Genomic DNA, 20466 nt, shown 5'->3' with positions numbered 1-20466 from the left:
ATAGAAAATAAGCAGTCTGTTTTCAAATAAGATGATAATGGCACATATATCTTAAAACTGACATGTCCGTGAAGTTGAGACAATCTGAATTTAGATTCCCATGACAAAGATTTGAGTATAAACCAGACACTTATAAAAACTGGACATTATAACACACTTCTCAGTGTATGTTGTTTCCATTTCTAAAGCATTTGCCATAAATTGCTGTCATTTATAATTGTAAAGAAAATGAGACATGTTTTCACACTGCTTTTTAAATATCATTGTTTCGTAACCTGGGCCAATTTTCCTGTACAGCATGATGTTGAAAAAACCAAAGACAGGTTTGGGATTCATTCTCAGTATCAGTATCAGTATTTAAAAGAGATTAATTATTCCCAAAAAGTTTTGTCCTACCCTCAAGCTGTGTTTGAAGGGTAGCAGAAGGATTCATCTTTCCATGCTAAGTACATTCTTCAGAGTGATACAGTTTGCAAATTATGCCATTTGTTGGTACTTCTGTATATCCCTATATATGCAAAATTTTCAACTTCTCCAAGGACTACTCTTCCAGAATTGAAGAGACAGGAGAAATTAGAGAAAAACAAAAGAATTCTCTTCAGGCAAACTTTTATTAGATAGATTGATAGGTTGTTCACTTTAACCAAGACTGTTAAGAAAAGTTGGAATCCCTGCACATATACAGTCTCAGAATAAAGTTATTCTCCCCCCCCCTCCTCTGAATCACATGCATCAAACCATAGGAGGCTTCACAAAAAGACATTTAAGTGTACTAAAGTTCCCAGGGAAAGAGACAGGCTGCCATTGGTGATTAGATGCGGTTTGTAATAGTATCGTCCTGTTTTCACTCACTACGATGGATCATTTCTACCAGACTAACAAGGCAAAGGATAATGAGAAACATTCCAAGGAGAATGAGGCAGAGGACTCTAACCTATGCACAGGAAACAAATGTGATCAATTACCCCAAGTGTGGAACTCACAGATACCTTATCTTCAGGCTCCTTAAAATCAGAACTTGATTGTTACCAAATGCGTATCAGAAGCTGGGGAGGTGTAGAGGGGTTGATGTAAAGATAGGAGGCAAGAACATGTTAATAGTCACAGGAAAAGGATGAAGTTACAATGCCTTGACAAAATATCATTATATTTTGATCCTGAAGAACGGGGAAAAACAGTTTCACAGAGGTGGTTAGCAAGAAATCACAGCATTAACTTCTCAAATGGGATGAGCCCACATTAAACATTCCACTGCTCTGAACATTTTAAAAAGGCTATAATCAGAATAGAGATAGATGGGAAGGCACCCAAATGATTTGACAAGAATAGTGGTTGTGCTTGTTTATAGAGGAAAATACAATTTGTTATGGTCTTAGGACATAAGCCAAAGAAAACTTCCAGAAAAGCCCCTTAAAATTAAAGATTCCTACTTTGGCATCATCCAAAGACAGTTTGAGACTAATTCTAAAAAATCCTGGTTAGTACATTTAGTACTGGCTGAGAAATCCAGAAGCAGTAGCTTCACTTCTACCAGATAATGCATTGTTGGAGAAATCTGTTCAAGATCAGCACCCAGGACATTGATCCTTTTTGGAACCTTTCCTTCTGTTCAACACTTTGAATTTTTTATGGTGAATTGTTCTCTTACAAATAAAACATCTATGGAGATTCTCAGACATCCAGGTCATGTCCCAAAGGTGCTTTTTCAAGAGGCAACTGGCTTTTTTTCTTTGAGGATGTTTTCCTTCAGCAGTTCCAAGAAGGCTCCATACCCATTTGCACTACTCAGGTAATCCTGAGGATACAGATAAACATCCAAGAGACTTCAATGACTCTATAAAAGAATGCAAATAACCAACTGTTTGCAAGGAATATAAATCTTTCTATTCCCCACCATCCAGTCAGAGCTGAAGAAGCTTCTTGGATGAGAAACAAAATGTCTTTGAAGAAAAACAAAGTCCAATTGCCTCTTGAAAAACCACCTTTGGAACATTTATGTGGTTGTACAATATTATAGTAATAAACCACTAAAAATAATCAACAGACAGTGGACAAAATAATTTTGGGGAAAGCTGAAAGAAATATACACTGCTCAAAAAATAAATAAAAGGAACACAGAAATAAGACATCCTAGATCTGAATGAATGAAATATTCTCATTAAATACTTTGTTCATTACATAGTTGAACGTGCTGACAACAAAATCACACAAAAATTATCAATGGAAATCAAATTTAGCAACCCATGGAGGTCTGGATTTGGAGTTACACTCAAAATTAAAGTGGAAAAAAACACTACAGGCTGATCCAACTTTGATGTAATGTCCTTAAAACAAGTCAAAATGAGGCTCAGTAGTGTGCGTAGCCTCCACATGCCTGTATGACCTCCCTACAATGCCTGGGCATGCTCCTGATGAGGTGGCGGATGGTCTCCTGAGGCATCTCCTCCTACACCTGGACTAAAGCATCCCCCAACTCCGGGACAGTCTGTGGTGCAATGTGGCGTTGGTGGATGGAGCGAGACATGATGTCCCAGATGTGCTCAATTGGATTCGGGTCTGGGGAACGGGCGGGCCAGTCCATAGCATCAATGCCTTCATCTTGCAGGAACTGCTGACACACTCCAGCCACATGAGGTCTAGCATTGTCTTGCATTAAGAGGAACCCAGGGCCAACTGCACCAGCATATGGTCTCACAAGGGGTCTGAGGATCTCATCTCGGTACCTAATGGCAGTCAGGCTACCTCTGGCAAGCACATGGAGGGCTGTCTGGCACCCTAAAGAAATGCCATCCCACACCATTACTGACCCACTGCCAAACCGGTCATGGTGGAGGATGTTGCAGGCAGCAGAACGTTCTCCACGGTGTCTCCAGACCCTGTCACATCTGTCACATCTGCTCAGTGTGAACCTGCTTTCATGTGTGAAGAGTACAGGGTGCCAGTGGTGAATTTGCCAATCTTGGTGTTCTTTGGCAAATGCCAAATGTCCTGCACGATGTTGGGCTGTAAGCACAACCCCCACCTGTGGATGTCAGGTCCTCATACCATCCTTATGTTTCTGACCGTTTGAGTAGCCACATGCATATTTGTGGCTCTCTGGAGGTCATTTTGCAGGGCTCTGGCAGTGTTCCTCCTGTCCCTCCTTCCACAAAGGTGGAGGTAGCGGTCCCGATGCTGGGTTGTTGCCCTCCTACGGCCTCCTCCACGTCTCCTGATGTACTGGCCTGTCTCCTGGTAGCACCTCCATGCTTTGGAAACTACACTGACAGACACAGCAAATCTTCTTGCCACAGCTCACATTGATATACCATCCTGGATGAGCAGCACTGCCTGAGCCACTTGTGTGGGTTGTAGACTCCATCTCATGCTACCACTAGAGTGAAAGCACCACCAGCATTCAAACCTGACCAAACCATCAGCCAGAAAGCATAAGAACTGAGAAGTGGTCTATGGTCACCTCCAGCAGAACCACTCCTTTATTGGGGATGTCTTGGTAACTGCCATGCTTTCCACCTGTTGTCTATTCCATTTGCACAACAGTATGTGAAATTGATTGTCAGTCAGTGTTGCTACGTAAGTGGACAGTTTGATTTCACAGAAGTGTGATTGACTTGGAGTTACATTGTGTTGTTTAAGTGTTCCCTATATTTTTTTGAGCAGTGTATTTATTTCCTGACACATGTGCACACACATACAAGAAAAAATTGGAAAGAGTAACTTGTTTGCATTTTTAATGGCATATTTTTTAAACTTATGAAACAGAATTATACAAATAAATTTGAGGTATTTCCATTCTTCATCAGGTGTGGAAATCTGTCCCCTTTTACAGTTGCCCCGCTCCCCCACTCCTCAAGACAAGACTGATAATATTACTGCTCTGGAAAGAACCAGCTGAATTCAGGTTGACATACAAAATTGAGATCGTTAACTAAAATGGCTGACAGTTTGCATGCCTACTGAAGATGCATTAGGAGCAAGTAAGAAATATGAAAAAGCAAACTCATGCTAGGGAATCACCTTGACACACAATTATGTGGCTCTGCAGTAGTTTTTAGCATTTATCATATTTTCCTTTTTGTGAAAATTACTACCATCCATAGAAATGTCATCCCCAGATGAAATGGATGATCAAGACGGCACTGCAGGAAATGAAATGCTTGCAGTCAAAGTATGCAAGTTGTTGACTTCTTAGCAAGATATGAAAAGAAGCATATGGCCAATAACCACCCACATTCTTGTGTTATGTAATGGACCAGTAGTAGATTATGACAGAGAAAAGAGGAAGATAATGCCTTGTGCAACCTTGTTGTATAAAATAAATCGGGAACAAAGGAGACTGCTTGGAAATTATTAATATCTAAGATAAAAAAAATCAGCACCCCACTCCCCAGATTTAGTAGATTAGCATAAACACAAATATAGAATTTGGCTTCTGAGAAATTTATACTCTAAATTGCAGAAACAGTGTGAAACGAATTCCATGCTCAGCAACAAGGGTTCCATATAAATGTGACATGCATATGAAAGCTCTTGGAATCATAGGGGTCCAATAAAAGCCATAATGATGTCCAAATCATGTTGCATGCATGCTGACATCATAAAGGTAAAAGTAAAGATTTCCCCTGTCCAGTCATTTCTGACTCTAGGGGGTGGTGCCCATCTCCATTTCTTAATTGAGAAAACTAGCATTGTCCGAAGATCCTTCCATGTTCATGTAGCCTGCATGACTATACACTGAGGCACACAGAACATTGTTATCTTTCACCAAAGTGGTACCTATTTATCTACTCACATTCACATGCTTTTGAACTGCTAGGTTGGCAGGATTTGGTGCAAATAATGGGAGCTCACCCCATCATGCAGCATTTGGGTTTTGAACTCGGGATGTCAAGCTTTCCAGCTGACAAGTTGTGTCTTTAACTGGTGAGCCATTGGGCATTCCCACTAACATACATACTATAAAGGATGCACTTGCGTTACAGGACAGATTCATAATTCTCATTTGTTTAATGATATCAGTTCACACACAGCATCCTGTACCGCTCAGATTAATGCCCTGCAGATATCCATTCTTAGTATCACACTAACAACGTGCAGTGCATATACTAAAGTTAGATTTGATGTATATCTGACTCGTCATGGCCACAAATACTTGCATGTTCATCTGTTCTATGCAGTAAATTAGTTTCAAAACCAATACAAGTGCTAAAATGAATAACTAAAACCACAGTGGCAGTGGATTCAATTTTTTTTTACTACCAGTTCTGTGGGCATGGCTTGGTGGGCGTGGAAGGGGAAGGATACTGCTGAATCTCCATTAATTCTCCACTCCTGGAAAAGGTTACTGCAAAATCCCATTCCCTCCCCCCACCAACCTGCTTTCCAGCTCCGTTCTCCTATGCAGGGCAACAAAAGAAGACCCAGCCGATCAGCTGGGACTCAGGAGGCAGATAATAGATGGGGGTGGGGCCAGTCAGTGGTGGTATTTGCCGGTTCTCCAAACTACTCAAAATTTACCCTACCGGTTCTCCAGAACTGGTCAGAAACTGCTGAATACCACCTCTGCACCACTTGGTCAGGTTTTGGGGGCATCTTTTCTCAGCATTTGAGTTATGTTATGCATAGAATTAATGGAATAATCTGTAGTTTAATTTTTCCCTACATTAACTGTTCCTAATAGCTACTTAATATAGGCCAGACATATGGTTTTTATACATAGCTTTTACAAATATGAATTTTCATAAATGCATACTGTTTTTTTATGCAACATTCTGAAATAAGTGCTGTTTATTACTTTCTAAGTTTTCCATCAAAGAATGGATGGCAACATACTCTGTTGCTGCTGTCTTTTCCTATAAACAGAAAGCTAGGGTAGATTTCTCTGACATTTGTAATCCTCAATAGACCATAATGGTGTGGTCTTTGTGGGAAGAGAGAAGGAGGCTTTATAATGATGTAAGGGATTCCTTTGCATATGAACAGTGATTGAAGCAGAACCTGATATGGATGTTAAATCATAAGCTAATGCTATATATTTTTAATGATTTTAAGAATTAGGCTTAGAAACTCTCTTGAGCTTAATTCTGTTCTTGGTGACTACACAGACACATCAGTGCACTTTTTGATAATGGTGTGGAAGTGTTGTTTTTTATTTATGGTCATTTATTTAGTTTATGGTCATCCACGTATTTGTCTGATCCAGCCACATTCATAAATTTTATAAACAAATAAATCATCCTAGTTTTTAACATTAGCTTAGTTGGAAAACTGACCATCATAAAAAATATACAATTACCCAACAGTGCAATTATAAGTGAGGTATTGGGGTGAATATAGCTTTTTCTGATGATTTCTGTTGGATTTCACTAACTGGAACAAGATATGGCGACAATTGGCCATGGTTTGCAGCTTGAGAGATCTTTGTCCCTTTAAGAGTAGTGTGTCTGGGATAATAACTATTATAGCACTATATTAATTTGAGAGTCCCAAAGGTATTTTTTCAAAAGGCAATTGGACTATTTTTTTCCTTGAAGATGTTTCACTTCTCATCCATTCTGACTGAAGAACTGGGTCAGAACTAAAACTTTTGAGAAGTTAAATGTTTTCAAAGTCCAGTTGCCTTTTGAAAAAAAAAAACACTTTGGGACAACCATGACCTGCATGACTCAGACTTTCCATAGACATTAATTTACAGATAACAGATAATCAGAGTTGGAAGGGACCTTGTAGGTCATCTAGTCCAATTCCCTGCCCAAGCAGGAGACCCTACACCATTTCTGACAGATGGGAATCCAATCTCTTCTTGAAAGTCTCAAGAGATGGAGCTCCCATAACTTCAGAGGACAAGCTGTTTCATTGGTTGATTGTTCTCACTGTCAGAAAGTTTCTCCTTATTTCCAGGTTGAGAGCTCCTCAGAAAAATCAAATGGTTCTAGATCCAGCAGATCCATCACCATTCTAGTCTGAGAATATTTGTCTGGAACTACTGCAAATTAATATTCCACAGAAAACTTCACTGCAGTGTTTCTCAAGCTTGGTAGTGTTAAGACATGTGAACTTCAATTCCCATAATTCCATGCTGGCTGGGGAATTCTGACAGTTGAAGCCCACATACCTTAAAGCTGCTAAGCTTGAAAACACCACCCAGGGTAAAGATAGGCCCAGGGTAAAGATTCAGCTCCATCTTACCAATGGAGCTGAATCTCAATTCTATTCTAAGACTGAAAGAAGAATAGACAAATCTACATAAATGATGTTTCTATGAGGGAAATTTAAATCTTTGCAACAAAATGGATATTACAATTTTATTTCTACCATATTGCTAGAATCCTTCCAAATCAAATAAGCTTTATTTCATAATATGAAACATCCACATGATCATCATCATCATCATCATCATCATCATCATCATCATCATCATCTTCATCATCATCATCTTCATCATCATCATCATCATCATCCTTTCAGTCATTATTTACATACAAAAGGTGCATTATCGATTACATTATCGATTATTTATGCTTACTTATATATGAACAAATATAAATATGCCTAATTAAAGGTATTTTTAAGTTTCTGGTTTTTAAATTAATTGGAATGTTGTTCTCTGCCAACCTGGAATGCATTTATTAAGTTTTGCAGTTCTACCCTACAGACATTTGCCAATCTGCTAGCTGCCTTAACATCCATGCATTAAAGTGGAATTTAACAGATTAACTTGTATTTGACCTACTTCAGGTCTCTTGGTAATGAGAGATGCAGGAGCACAGAATTAATCTCTCTCAATTTGTGGCCCTCAGGGGTGCTGCTAAATTTTAGAGAGTTTGCATTTTCAAAGTCTCCCATGGTGCTGAAGAGTTTCTGGAACTCAATGGAACCAACTTAATCTCAGTAAATGAAGGGAAGAATAATTGTATCTCTTTGATTAATTACATAATGAAGTTCTGGGTATTTAATCATAGTAAATAAATGGTGGCTCCAAAATTTTTTGACTATGAATTGAAAGGATATTGAAAGAAAAAAGTATATCAAACTAATGAAAGGGTTGCATGAATACAGAGAGAACCTCAAGTTTTCTGTTGCATTTTTAAAAGTAAATGCTAAACTAAATTGGACTAGGGTTATCTATCTAGGGTTATAGTTATCTAATGTCCAGTCTCTTTATATTAATCCACGTAATAATTTAATATTTGTAAGCAAAATCAGGAGGGAAGATTTTTAGTGATGTTATTTAGATTGATGTTAAGAGTTCGGTTGAGTAGTTATTGGCATAATGTATAGTATTCACATCTTCATGCATTTAGGAGTTTTGCAAATTTATATACTAACAAAACTGGGACTTTACCATATTCTCCCTTCTTCCTCTAAGGTTAAAGGAACTTTTCCTATTACAATTCATTTAAATACCAGAGTTGTGTTTAAAGACCATCTTTCAATTAAAACCTGATTTTGTAAATGAACCATCAATTACATGTCAGTTATTGTCTAAAGCTAATTAGAAAATGGCAATTAATCATGGAAATAGACATATTAGGCATTATTGATTGCATGTAGAATCTTCTGTTAGTTAGACATATGGAAAGGCTAATAGATTGTGCTCAGGTAAACTGTTAATAAGGCGTGATCAATGGAGTTTTCACAATTCTCACATAAATTCAAGTAAGTCTCTCTGCATATTTAGTAGAAGTTAATGTACATTCTGACCATGTATTCTCAGTCTATAATAAATGATATTAATACATTTTTTAAACAAATGTCTAAGCATAGAATATTTTAATAATATATAAAAAATCATAGCAGTTTTATTTTATTTTTGTATACCCAGTTTTGCAATGGAGTACCATGCATATTTATACATTTGCCCTGAAGTCTTGTTATGAAACTAACACGAATTTTAAATAAAGCAAACTGGGTTAATTAACTTTTGGGATTGTTTTTCTCCTGGTGGTCATATTTACATTGATGTACTTATAATTCTACTAATAGACTAGTTTAAGAATGAATCAGAGACAACAATTTCATATTTATAAATTAAGGTTACAATTTAATATATTCTTACCACACAACCTAATTACTTAGTAGGGGCTGTTTCTTATGAAACACATGAAGGGTTGTGTTTTACAGTGATTTATGTTTTGCATTATGAAGCAAACATATATGGTTGCTTCTAGGAAAAGAACCAGGGGTGGCTGGTTCCTATTTGAATTAGGGGGGGAAGAAACTTCAATAAAACCTGGAGTTTTGGATAACCAGTGTTAATCAAACATAAAGATGCTAATATATGCTAGCTGTATACTTACTTTAAGGAGACTTTCATTTGAAATTGTAGAATGTGTTGCAAAACAATGAATAAAAAAAAGAAATAAATGAATTCATCAACATTTTGCCTTAGCAGATTGTTCATTGCATATTCCTACGACCTTTGAAACTATTTTTGGTGGGGAGGGCAGATAATATTTTGGCATTATTTGTATTATTGTGTTATAAATATTTTAAAAGTGAAAAGTCTATGAAGGCTATGCAGAAGGATTTGAGCAGGCACATTCTTGTGATGATCATGATAATGATGACAACAACAGCAACAATTGATTTAATATGCTATTGGCCTTTAGAGAATTTCCGGCGAATAAGCAGATCCTACTGTGTACATGCTAGTGTGGTTGTGTTCTTGTGTACAATGTCTGTCTCTTGGTCTATGAGTTTGCACAGAAAGTCACATAGAGTTAATATGCTGCAATTCTCCCAATACTTTCCATGTTTCAGCTAGAGTTGAATTCACTCTTCTAGCAGCTGCCAACATTGTCAGCCTTGATCTATCAGAAAGGATTTTTTTTCCTGGCCCAAAACTTTGAAGCCCCCTTTCTAACATCTCCAACAAACTAATTGTTGTCTTCTGCTTCTGAGAACTCTCTGAAGTCCCAGAGAGTTAGTGTCTTCTCAAGGGACAAGAAAGGGGACTCACAAAATCAATTTATCAGGCTATTACGCATTGTCATCAGCCAAAACAAACCCTTACTAAAGACAGGGAGAAAAAAAAAAGAAGAAGAAATAGGTCTCTGAGAAAAGGTTACAGAACATCCATCTTCTGGTCTCTTCTGATTGTTTCCTTTCTTTGGGCATTTTCATACCCGTTCCCCTCTTCTAAAAGACACTTTATGACAAGCATTGTAACTTCTTCAAATCAGGGGGGAACCTCTTCTTTCGGGCACACAGAAACTTTGCAAGGCCTGAGTGACAGCAGGAAGGGGGGCCATTGCCACTGTGGACATTTGGCAATAAATCATCCCCCTACCCCCTTATCCCAAGCATTGGGTAGCTGGATTCATCCCCACTTCCTGTGTGGCTATCAGGGCCGAGAAGTGACAGAACTGCCATTGTTCCTTGCCGTGCTTCCTAAATTCTCAGCACCAGGTTTCAAAGTTAAGTAAAGATATACTTACTCACACACACACAAAAAGCTAATGGTGGATCATAAAATAAATAAATGTTAAATGGTGGTTTGGTGAATTGTGGATCATAAAATAAACAATTTCTCTGATTGATAAATTGTCACTAAATTGTCACTTAAATACTGCCGGAGTTAGAATATATATCTTTAAAAAGAAAATGAATAAAATTCCCTTGTTTGCTTTTTATCATTTATACCTGTTCACCTGGATGATTACTATTTTTTTTAACTTTAACAAGAATTAGGTGTAAGCTCTGTGTGACTGTTAAAAGTGCTTCCTGAAGATTCCTGAGTATGACATTGAGAAATCTATCAAAGACAAATGTTTGTTAAATTGCTTATTATTTTTCTGGAAGTTGGCACAGAAGAATTGTATGTAGTTAAAATATTTTGGCAAGCCTCACGTCCCAGACTGTTCTCATAAGGCTGTATTTTGGCTACAGTGAGGGCAACTTTTTAAAACGGAAAGATTGTGATAGTGACACACACACATACACACACTTACAGTCCTCTCCTTTATAACATTCTGAGGCCTAGAAGTTAGACATACTGATTGTGTTGGTGCATCTTTTGAGCTGAGGGATAGCTGACTTATCCTGGTGGGATCCATGCCCATCCTTAAATAACAGGGTCACGGTTTGGGGTTGTTTGTCTTGGGTGGCAATGCACTGGACATGAGTCTACCTTTGAAAACAATCCAGACATTTCAGTGAGTTCAAATTAGAATGGTGAGATTGCTCCCTGGGATTTAACTGATAGAAACATATTATGTCAGTTCTGGCTGCCACTATTCCTGGACATAATTCAAAGGGCTGATTTTGACCTTTAAAGATGCAAATGGCAGAGGACCAGGCTACCTGAAAGAGCCCCTCACTAAAGGAAAGGAAATGCGCCACTCTCAGAGACGGAGATTTTTCTGTGATAGCTCTTCATTTTATGAATTTCTTTTTTTTTTACTTTGCTCATTTGGGCAAGATTAGCTTCATTTTGGCGCCAGAAGATCTGTTTTCCCAAGGGTTTTAGTTGACTTTCAGTTGTATTTTAATTTATACTGTTTAGATTTTCAGTGACCACCCTGTAGCTTCCTAGTTTATATGGTGTTTTTATTTTGCATTTCATTTAGGGGTGGGATTCTACCAGTTCGCATCTATTCGCTAGAACTGGTTATTAACATTCTAAGCAGTTTGGAGAACTGGTTGTTAGAAGAAATTACTGGCCTAATCCTGTAAGGAAGGCAGGAAGGAAACATTCTGGTGTTGCTCACAGAAACTGCCTCTCCATTAACCCTTATTACATTCTTGGCAGGACTAGACTTCCTGTCTCAGGAACTTCTCTGGAGTTTTTTCCCCCTCTTTTGCTCGTAAACTTTGCTTGTGTGGAATGACCATTCAAAGTTACAATGGCACTGAAAAAAGTGACTTATGACCATTTTTCACACTTACAACTATTGCAGCTTCCCCACAGTCAGGAGAGGCAAGGCAAGGAGATGTATGCCTCGATGTGAGTGATATTGAGTTGGCTACACCCAGCCAATAACATGACCACCAAGCCATGCCCACCACCAAAGCCACACCCACAGAACCGGTTGTTAAAAATTTGAATCCTACCCCTGCTTCTCTTGCTATATTTATGGATATTGCCAAAAAGGACAAGGAGGCATAAAATTCTCAAGTGGAGGATGGTATCTGTGGAGCAGAGGTATTATTCAATCCTACAAGGTAAACCAGACTAAGGATTCAATGGTGTATAGGCCAGGATTCAATTTATTGTTAAGAGCTAGGGTAACAGAATCTTGCAAGTCTGAAAGTGCTTTCCCCTCCCTCACTTTATCCCCATGTGAACTAGGAAGGGGCTCATCTGAGATACTTTCATAAGTTATTGACTCGGCCTTAATCCCCACTTATCTGACCATTGCCTTGGTAATGGTTCTTCCTCCTGCTTTCAAGGCCATTTCCTATGCTCTGTACTTATGTGTAAAAAATAAATGTTGGGTAGGATGTGATTGCAGCCTTGCTCCTTTTTTCTTTTTCTTTTTTAATGGGTGGCACACAGCACACAAACAAGAACTGGGTTGTGTAGCCTGGCCACTGTTTTGACTTTTTTTGACCCCTTTGCCATTGCTCCAGTCTCAAAAGGTAAAAACAGATTCTTATGTTTGTAATCAAAAGAGAAATATGCATTTCTTCATTTTGCACATCATTTAGAAGCAGCACAATCAAATGTGTGCAGATAAAAACTAGGCAAAATGTTAATTGAGCTATCATCTTCATTTTTAGAACATATTCTGCAGACTATCCTGCCTAGAAGGATGAGGAGAGGAAGTATAAACTTTCTCATTGCTGTGCCTGGGCTTGCATATTGTTCATTATTTAAAGTTTTCATTCCTTCAGAAAAAAGTATGATTCACATTTCTTAGGATATGTCCAAGTGGGGGTAACATTCTTTAATTCTATCTTGGAGCTCACTGACTACTTTCATTGATGTTCAGTTCTCTGCTGTTGCAAGGCCAATCAACATACAGTATGTACATTACCACAGGCACAAATTGCAGCTGAAAGAAATAATAACTGGATTCAGAGATCATGTTATCTAGCAGCATATATTGTAGGAATCCAGACATTGATTTATAAACCATGATTTGTAGCTAATATATTATCCAGACACTGTGGTTCCTCAGTCATGGTTTATGATTAGCATACTATGCTCAGTGAACTATGGCACCAGCCCCCAACCTTTTGGGCACCAGGAACTGGTTCTGTGGAGAGAAGTTTTTCTTTTCTTTTCTTTTTTGTAAGTTTTATTTGAGTTTTCACAAAAAGAAAAGAAATACAAGTAAAACATCTTTTTTGAAAGCAGCATAATCCCGGGTTACATCTCTTCATACAGACACAAATTCAGGTTCATGCACATTTTTATATTCCATTCCATATCTTATTACTATTCTACATTTTCTACATAGCTTCTCCCCTCTTTTAACTTTCTTAATTTTATTTTATTTATTCCATCTCAATTCAAATCATTGTACTTATATTCTTTGTCCTGTTTCAACTGTCTACTATCTTTTCTCATTAAACAAAATTTCTCCTGTAATCACTGATTGGAGTATGATGCCTTTATATCTTTCCCCTAAAATATAACACTTAATATAATACATAACTTCCATTTGGATTCTGCTTGGTACATTCTAAAACTACACACTGTAAAAAATATAAATGTATAATATAATTTAAACAACAATCCATTCCAATTTAATTCTATCATTAATATTAATATTCATTTAAATCTTAACATTTTGCACATTACTTTTCAAATAAATATCATACTTCTATGGGAACAATTATAAACTTTCCATAGTTAATTCCCCCCTTCACTTGTATTTTATAAAACACTGACTAATTAAAATGTTCCCGTTCCTTCCTAATTCAATTTTCTCATTTATTTTATTTCATTTATTTTATTCACAAACATTTCACCAAACCACGCCAACTACTTTATCCCTCTTTTTAATCATATGTTGTTTCCAATTTTCTAAAATTATTTTTATTACAAATATAACAATACAATCTTATGTACCTTCACAGAATCCCTTTTTCAGTTAGATTTTCACCCATTATCTCTAAATAGGTCCTGTTTCTTTACATCTTGCTCCAAACCTTTGTAACTTCTCTTCCTTTCCTTCTTCCCTCTCTTCTTCCCTCTCTCCTTTTTACCCCCCTGTCTCTCCACCTACATTTCCCTCTTCTGTATTCCCCTTTTCTGTTGCTTTCCAACATTATATCCACTTTTCAAATTATTTTTCCCTTCTTTGGCTGTTTTTTTAAGTCTTAAATTCTCCATTCTCTTTTCCCCCCTTTCCCCTTTCTTCCCCACATAGAGTTACTTGTTCATTAAAGATGGCTTCTTCTTTGTCCCAGTCTTCTGGTTTTGCAGTCTTTTCTCGTTGTTTCTCGTAGTTGCAGATCTCAATTTCTAAAAATTGAAAAATGAAGCCAAAAGAGCCCTTCCCTTCTTGTGCATCTTCTTTGTATTTTTTAAGTTCCATTTTCAATTCATCCAGAAGTGGTGCCTTTGTAAAAAAATTTAAACAACCACCCAATTGGTTTTAGTCATTCAAATATCATAACCAACAATCCAAAAGTCACCAAGCAATCCAAATACACACAAGCTGTTTCCTTTTACACTTTCTTTTTTTTTCACTTTCTCTTCCTGGGGTTACTATTTAGTTGCAAAGTTTCAGTTAAAATGTATCTTTTAGAAGTCTTGTTGAAATTTTACTTTAGATTCTTTTGAAGTCCAGGCAGTCTCCTCCCTCCAGATCCTGCCCTTATTCTTTTCCTCTCCCTTCCTGCTTATAGAAGAAAAAGTTTTTAATGTCCAGAAATCTTTATTGTCCCTTTGGCATTTAGTTATATTTTCAGCTTAATTGCCTATTGATGCCAAAGCGGATTTTTCCGATTTCTTATTCAGATCTCTTAATTGTCAATGTAAGGAAGGAGAGAGAAGGAAAAAAAAACTTTCCCTTTTCACTTTCTTTCACTGCTTCCGACTCTTCTTTGGGAGCGATGTTATCTTTTGTAAAATTTAAATTCCAGGGTACCTTAGTTATTGCTTTTTCAACTTAACCCGATCAGCCAAAACTTTCACTTTTTATCTTCCTCCTGCACTTTCTTTTCTGGTTGAGTTCTTCTTTGAGGTGGCCATTTCTGACCACCGCTCCTACCTCCTTCGGGAAAGGGAGTTTGGCCAGCTGAGGAGGAGAGATGCGGCTCTCCTCAACCCTGCTGGTGATCTCTCCCCTCTTCACCACCTCTACGGGGTGGCTTAGCCCCGAAACTAGCCAGCTCGGGGGGCTCCAGCGGCGAGCCCAGGCAGAAACCATGCACGATCGCGGATTCCTGTCTGTCGCCAAAGCCCTGCAAACCAGAAGTCCGGAGAGAAGTTTTTCCACCAACCAGAGAGGTCTTGGTTTTGTATGCTGCCTACATCCCGTGGATGGGGTTTTGCTTGTTTGCACAGCTCGGTTTCTGGCATTCATTGGGCCACTCCACAGACCGGGGGTTGAAGGCTCATGAACTATGATCTCACTTAGCATGGAACAGGTAATTCCTGAGTTACGACCACAATGGAGGAGCTGAAAATATATGTTGCCAAGTGAAACATTTGTTAAGTGAGTTTTGCCTCATTTTATGACTTTTTTGCCACTGTTGTTAAGTGAATCTTTGCCTTGTTACGTTAGTAACGTGGTTTTTAAGTGAATCTGGCTTCCCCATCGACTTTGCTTGTCAGAAGGTCACAAACTGATCACATGACCCAGGACACTGCAACCACCATAAATATGAACCAGTTGCTAAGCAACTGAATTTTGATCATGTGACCATGGGGATGTAGCAACAGCCGTAAGTGTGAAAAGCGGTCATAAGTCACTTTTTTTCAGTGCCATTCTAACTTTGAACGGTCACTAAATGAATTGTTGTAAGTCTAGGACTATCTGTATTAGACGTAGGAGGCCAGGATTTGAGGTTTAGACTGCTTGCCTACCTATGGTATATGATAAAATTAAGGTTGATGTTGACTTCAGGAAAACCACTTTATTAGGCAAGCCATTTTGAGCATGATTTTTTAAAATGTATTTATTGTGATGGTAGTCTTCTATGAAGGACTGAAAAACAACAACAACAGATTGATGTAGTGAAATATGTCTTTAAAACCGAATAACTAGAATGAGAATAGAGTGATGGAAACATCTGCGTGTCCATCACTCTGTCGTTTGGGTTGGATGTATTTCCCCCACCCAAGTTTCACAGCCATTAAGGGTGTTCCTTTTAGACAAATCAGCCACAGAATGCTAACCATATATAATTCTTGTTGATGCTGGCAGTGGTGAGATGACTGTTCTTTTTCGAATATCTCCTGACTGAGTGCACTTCCTATATAGAAGATAAGGGAAGAACTTTGAGTGACTGTGGAAATATAAATAATGAATTTGTTAAAGTGGGTCTGTCTCCACTATTCTGTTTTCCAGCAGAATGGTAAGTTAAAATCAGTAGCAACATCTGCTTCCAGATCCGTTTTTATTATGTAGACATAATGGCTAAAGCTCTCTTTCAAAAAAGAACAGTTTGTGTATGTGCGTGTTTATGTGTGGCGGAGAATGCTGTGGACTTTTAAAAAAATGCCATAAAGTCCCTGCTATGAGCTCGTGACCTACCATTCCAAAGAGTAATCAGGCGATTTCTTGTACAAATTTCTGCTGATCCAAAGTGGATATATCCTTTCTGTTGTTTTAGATGGAATGTGTGTGTGTTTTTAAAAATGTTGCATTTCAATTATCATTTTTTTGGGGGGGCGGAAATGAGGGCATTTGAAAGGCTCCTGCCAATTTTATCAAGGGATGGTAGGGTCATAGCTCAGAGTTTAATAGCAAAATGGAACGACGTGCTTCTTATTCCATTTCTGTATGTGTATTGCAAATAGATTCTGGTGGGCCTATCATGCTTGATTGATATCAACTGGTTACAGTCTTTGGCTGGATGTCTTCTTTTTTCTTCTTTTTTAAATAATAATGTGCCGTGTGATTTAATGAGGGGAAAAAAAAGCCTTCAAGGTGCTTTTGGATTTCACAGTCAAATTGTTACAGAGAGCATATGAGACACGGGTTTTCTAGGCTTCGTGACAGTTTTATCCCAGTTCATCATCTTAACTAAAAAATAATCCTATCTAACTTGAAATCCACATCAGCCATAACTAGAAAATAAATCCAGGCCACAGCTCAGACTTGTAACCTAACAGCTATCATAAATAATCAGAACCTATTTGAAGGTGGAAGATGGGACATTAGAAGCTATTTACACTACTGGAGTGATCCCATCGATCAGTAACAGCAACCCGTAGATAAGACTCATATGATGTCATAGTAATTTATGGCAAGCGTTGACAGTAAAACCCCCATAGAACCTTCTCTCTGACAGCTTCATTCATTTCTTGTTTGTGATGCATTTTGTTGTTAAAGAAGAATCAATAGCAAATAGATGCTATTGAGAGTTTTTACTGGTTAAATATGTGGAAAAATTCCTGTATTGTTCTTAACAGGCTGCAAAATTAAAAATCAGAATCAGAATAAGGAGTACTTTATTTTACATAAAATAAAAGTATCAAAGCTGTTGAATAAGTGAATTCTGACAGAAAACAGGAATATGAAAATTGAGCAATGTAAGACGTTTTCTTATTGAACATATGTGCGTGTAGCACTTTCCTAAATTTTCTTAGATTAGATTTTTGATTGGGTTAATTAAGACAATGAAGTAGATTCCTGAAAACAAAAGGAAAGGTAATAATGGTTGAATACAGGCATTTCTAACACAGAAACCATGCACTGAGCTTTGACATTATCTTAAAATACTCAAGAATTAGAATGCGTTATTACTAACTTTCCCAACCTGATTACTTTTAGATGTATTAGACTATAGCTCTTTTAATCCTCAAACAACAATGAAAAGAGCACATTGTTTTATGGGATACTAAGACTGTGTACCCCAGTCTGGGGAAGCCTTAAGATGCAACATCTGAACCTTTCCCATTTAAATTAAATGTTTGGAATTACATTATAGCGCTTTGTAAAAATAAAATTAAAAAATGATTTTCTCTTTAAATTAGTAGCAGAAATGTCCTTCCTTCTCCCCTGAACAATCTTTCAACTTCTTTATCTTTGTTGATCAAATATAGTGAATTTTTGACTGAAAATATTTTCAAAGGTTGAAACAAATTTCTTCAACCATTCTGGACATATTATGAGACTGATAATGACCTTTGGAGGCCCCAGAATGGAGGTAGTGTGATTGTCCTGGATCGCTCATAGCTTTCAATATGAATAATCATGGTATCCTGCTGGACTCACTCTGGAGTTTGCAAGTGGGAGGCATTGTTTTGCAATTAAGAAGATAGGAGAAGAGAAGTCAAGGCCTAGACCCTGCAATATTTGTTTAGTCACTATTTGAAATTATAACGGAGTTGAAAAAAGTGATTTATGACCAGCGCTCACACTTAGAACCATTGCAGCATCCCTATGGTCACAAGATCAAAATTCAGGCACTTGCCAACTGGCATGTATTTATGACACTTGCATTGTGCCAGCTAGGATCATGTCATCACTATTTATAAATTCCCAGCTTGCTTCTGGCAAGCAAAGTCAACGAGGGAAGACAGATTCACTTAAGGGCCACATGATTCACTTAATAAAGGTTGTAAAATGAGGCAAAAACTTAACAACTGACTTGCTTAGCACTGGAAAGATGTGGGCTCAGTTGTGCTCATAAGTCAAGGACTACCATTTGGTACTCTAGGCCAGGTAAGTGATGTTACAGTATTATCCAAGTGCCTGCAGTCTGAGTGGGGGATGAGCCAACTTTGCCTCAAATTGGCAAGACAAAATGGCTTTAGGTTTTGGTTCTCCAGGGTGTGGTGATTTGTTGGTGATTTCTCTCTCAATGGGGTTGCATAGATTTGTCTTGTGTGTCCATTGTACCCTTTTCTGGAGACATGCTCACAATCACTGATATCTCCCAGATGGATTATTACAATGTGCTTCACCTGGGATTGCCCTTGAAGAGCACTTGGAAGTTACAACTGGTCTAGAAGACAGTGGCATGCACAGTAATAGGTTGCCCCTATTACACTTTTGTTGCACAAACTGCATTGGCTTCCAGTTTTCTCCCAGATGAATTCAGGGTCCAGTTCCAAGTCTTAAATGGAACAGGCTCTGGTTATTTGTGGGACGACCTTTCCCTAACAATAACCTCCCATCTCATTTAGATCAGGTGGATCCTTTCCCTGAAGTCATTTAGTTGGACCTCGGAAGCATGTCTTATCCATGGCTGCCCCTACCTGCTACCAGAAATTCAATAGGCCCCTCCCTTCTAGCCTTTTGGGAGGCCATTATGACCTGGCTTTTTATTGAGGCTTTGGGATTATATGGGTGGAAGCATGGGAGGAATGTATGTAGCTGAGCCTCCTGTGAGGCATCCCAAGGGGCATGAATACATTGCAGTGATATTGTTTTGTCATATTGTTTTTATGATTTATTGATTGATTTTATAATTGTTGTAAGCCTCCTAGGATGGCTTAAGATGAGCAGCTATATAAATGTTTTAAATAAATAAACTTTTTTTTTTAAATATCCTTTTTTATTTTTATTTCTTATTCAACTATGCTTTTTAGTTTTTTTTCTCTAAGCTTATATTGTCTTTACTCTTCAATAAAAATTAAGCAAAAGAAAACCTGATTCAAAGGCCCAAAAGAAAAGAAAGTTTCCCTGACTTTAAGTTCCCTACTTTTTGAAAATTAGCATGGCCTTCTGTATAGCACACTTGCATCCTTTATGTTTGAAGTGTCTCATAGAGAAGTTCTAAACTAATATTTTATTAGCAATAGCAACAGCACTTGCACTCATATACCACTTTTACAGCCCTCTCTAAGTGGTTTACAGAGTCAGCATATTGGCCCCAACAATCTGGCTTCTCATTTTTACTGACCTTGGAAGGATGGAAGTCAACCTTCAGCCTGTTGAGATTTGAACTGCCAAATTGCAGGCAGCAAAAGTAGTGCTGCATTCTAACCACTATATCACCTCGGCTCTTGTGAAATTCCCCCCCTCCCCCTGTATTTGCATAAGCTTGTGACCATCAATGGACAGTGGACAATATGGAATTCTACATGTGAGAAATAACTAGCAGTACAATTTACCATGTACTGCCTTGAAAGTGTGTGTGTGTGTTTGTTTGTTTGTTTGTCAAATGTGTGCAAGATAACAAGTATAAGTATGAACATAAACAAGTACAAAGGGAGTAAATACAGATAAATGGGGACAGTAAGACAGGGACAGTAGACACACTACCGTATGTATGTATGTATTTATTTTGTTAGATTTATTTGCCACAAGGTGTCTCTGGCTTATAACATTAAAAACTATACAACCGTAAAACATAAATATTTTTAAAAACAGTAAAACAGAAATACAATCAAAG

General features: G+C 37.8%; 1 protein-coding gene across 6 annotated transcripts in view; it reads left to right on the top strand.

Moving 5' to 3' along the window:
• Nucleotides 1-20466, top strand: part of MECOM (MDS1 and EVI1 complex locus) — a 534866-nt gene that overhangs the window by 263366 nt on the left and 251034 nt on the right. The gene's annotated exons all lie outside the window — the stretch shown is intronic.

The sequence above is a fragment of the Pseudonaja textilis genome, chromosome 4 (assembly GCF_049901715.1).
Source record: "Pseudonaja textilis isolate UNSWEBS1 chromosome 4, rPseTex1.2, whole genome shotgun sequence".
In the NCBI taxonomy this organism is placed as follows: Eukaryota; Metazoa; Chordata; class Lepidosauria; order Squamata; family Elapidae; genus Pseudonaja; species Pseudonaja textilis.
Note: the sequence above shows the minus strand (reverse complement) of the source record. Positions and strands in the feature narration are given on the sequence as shown.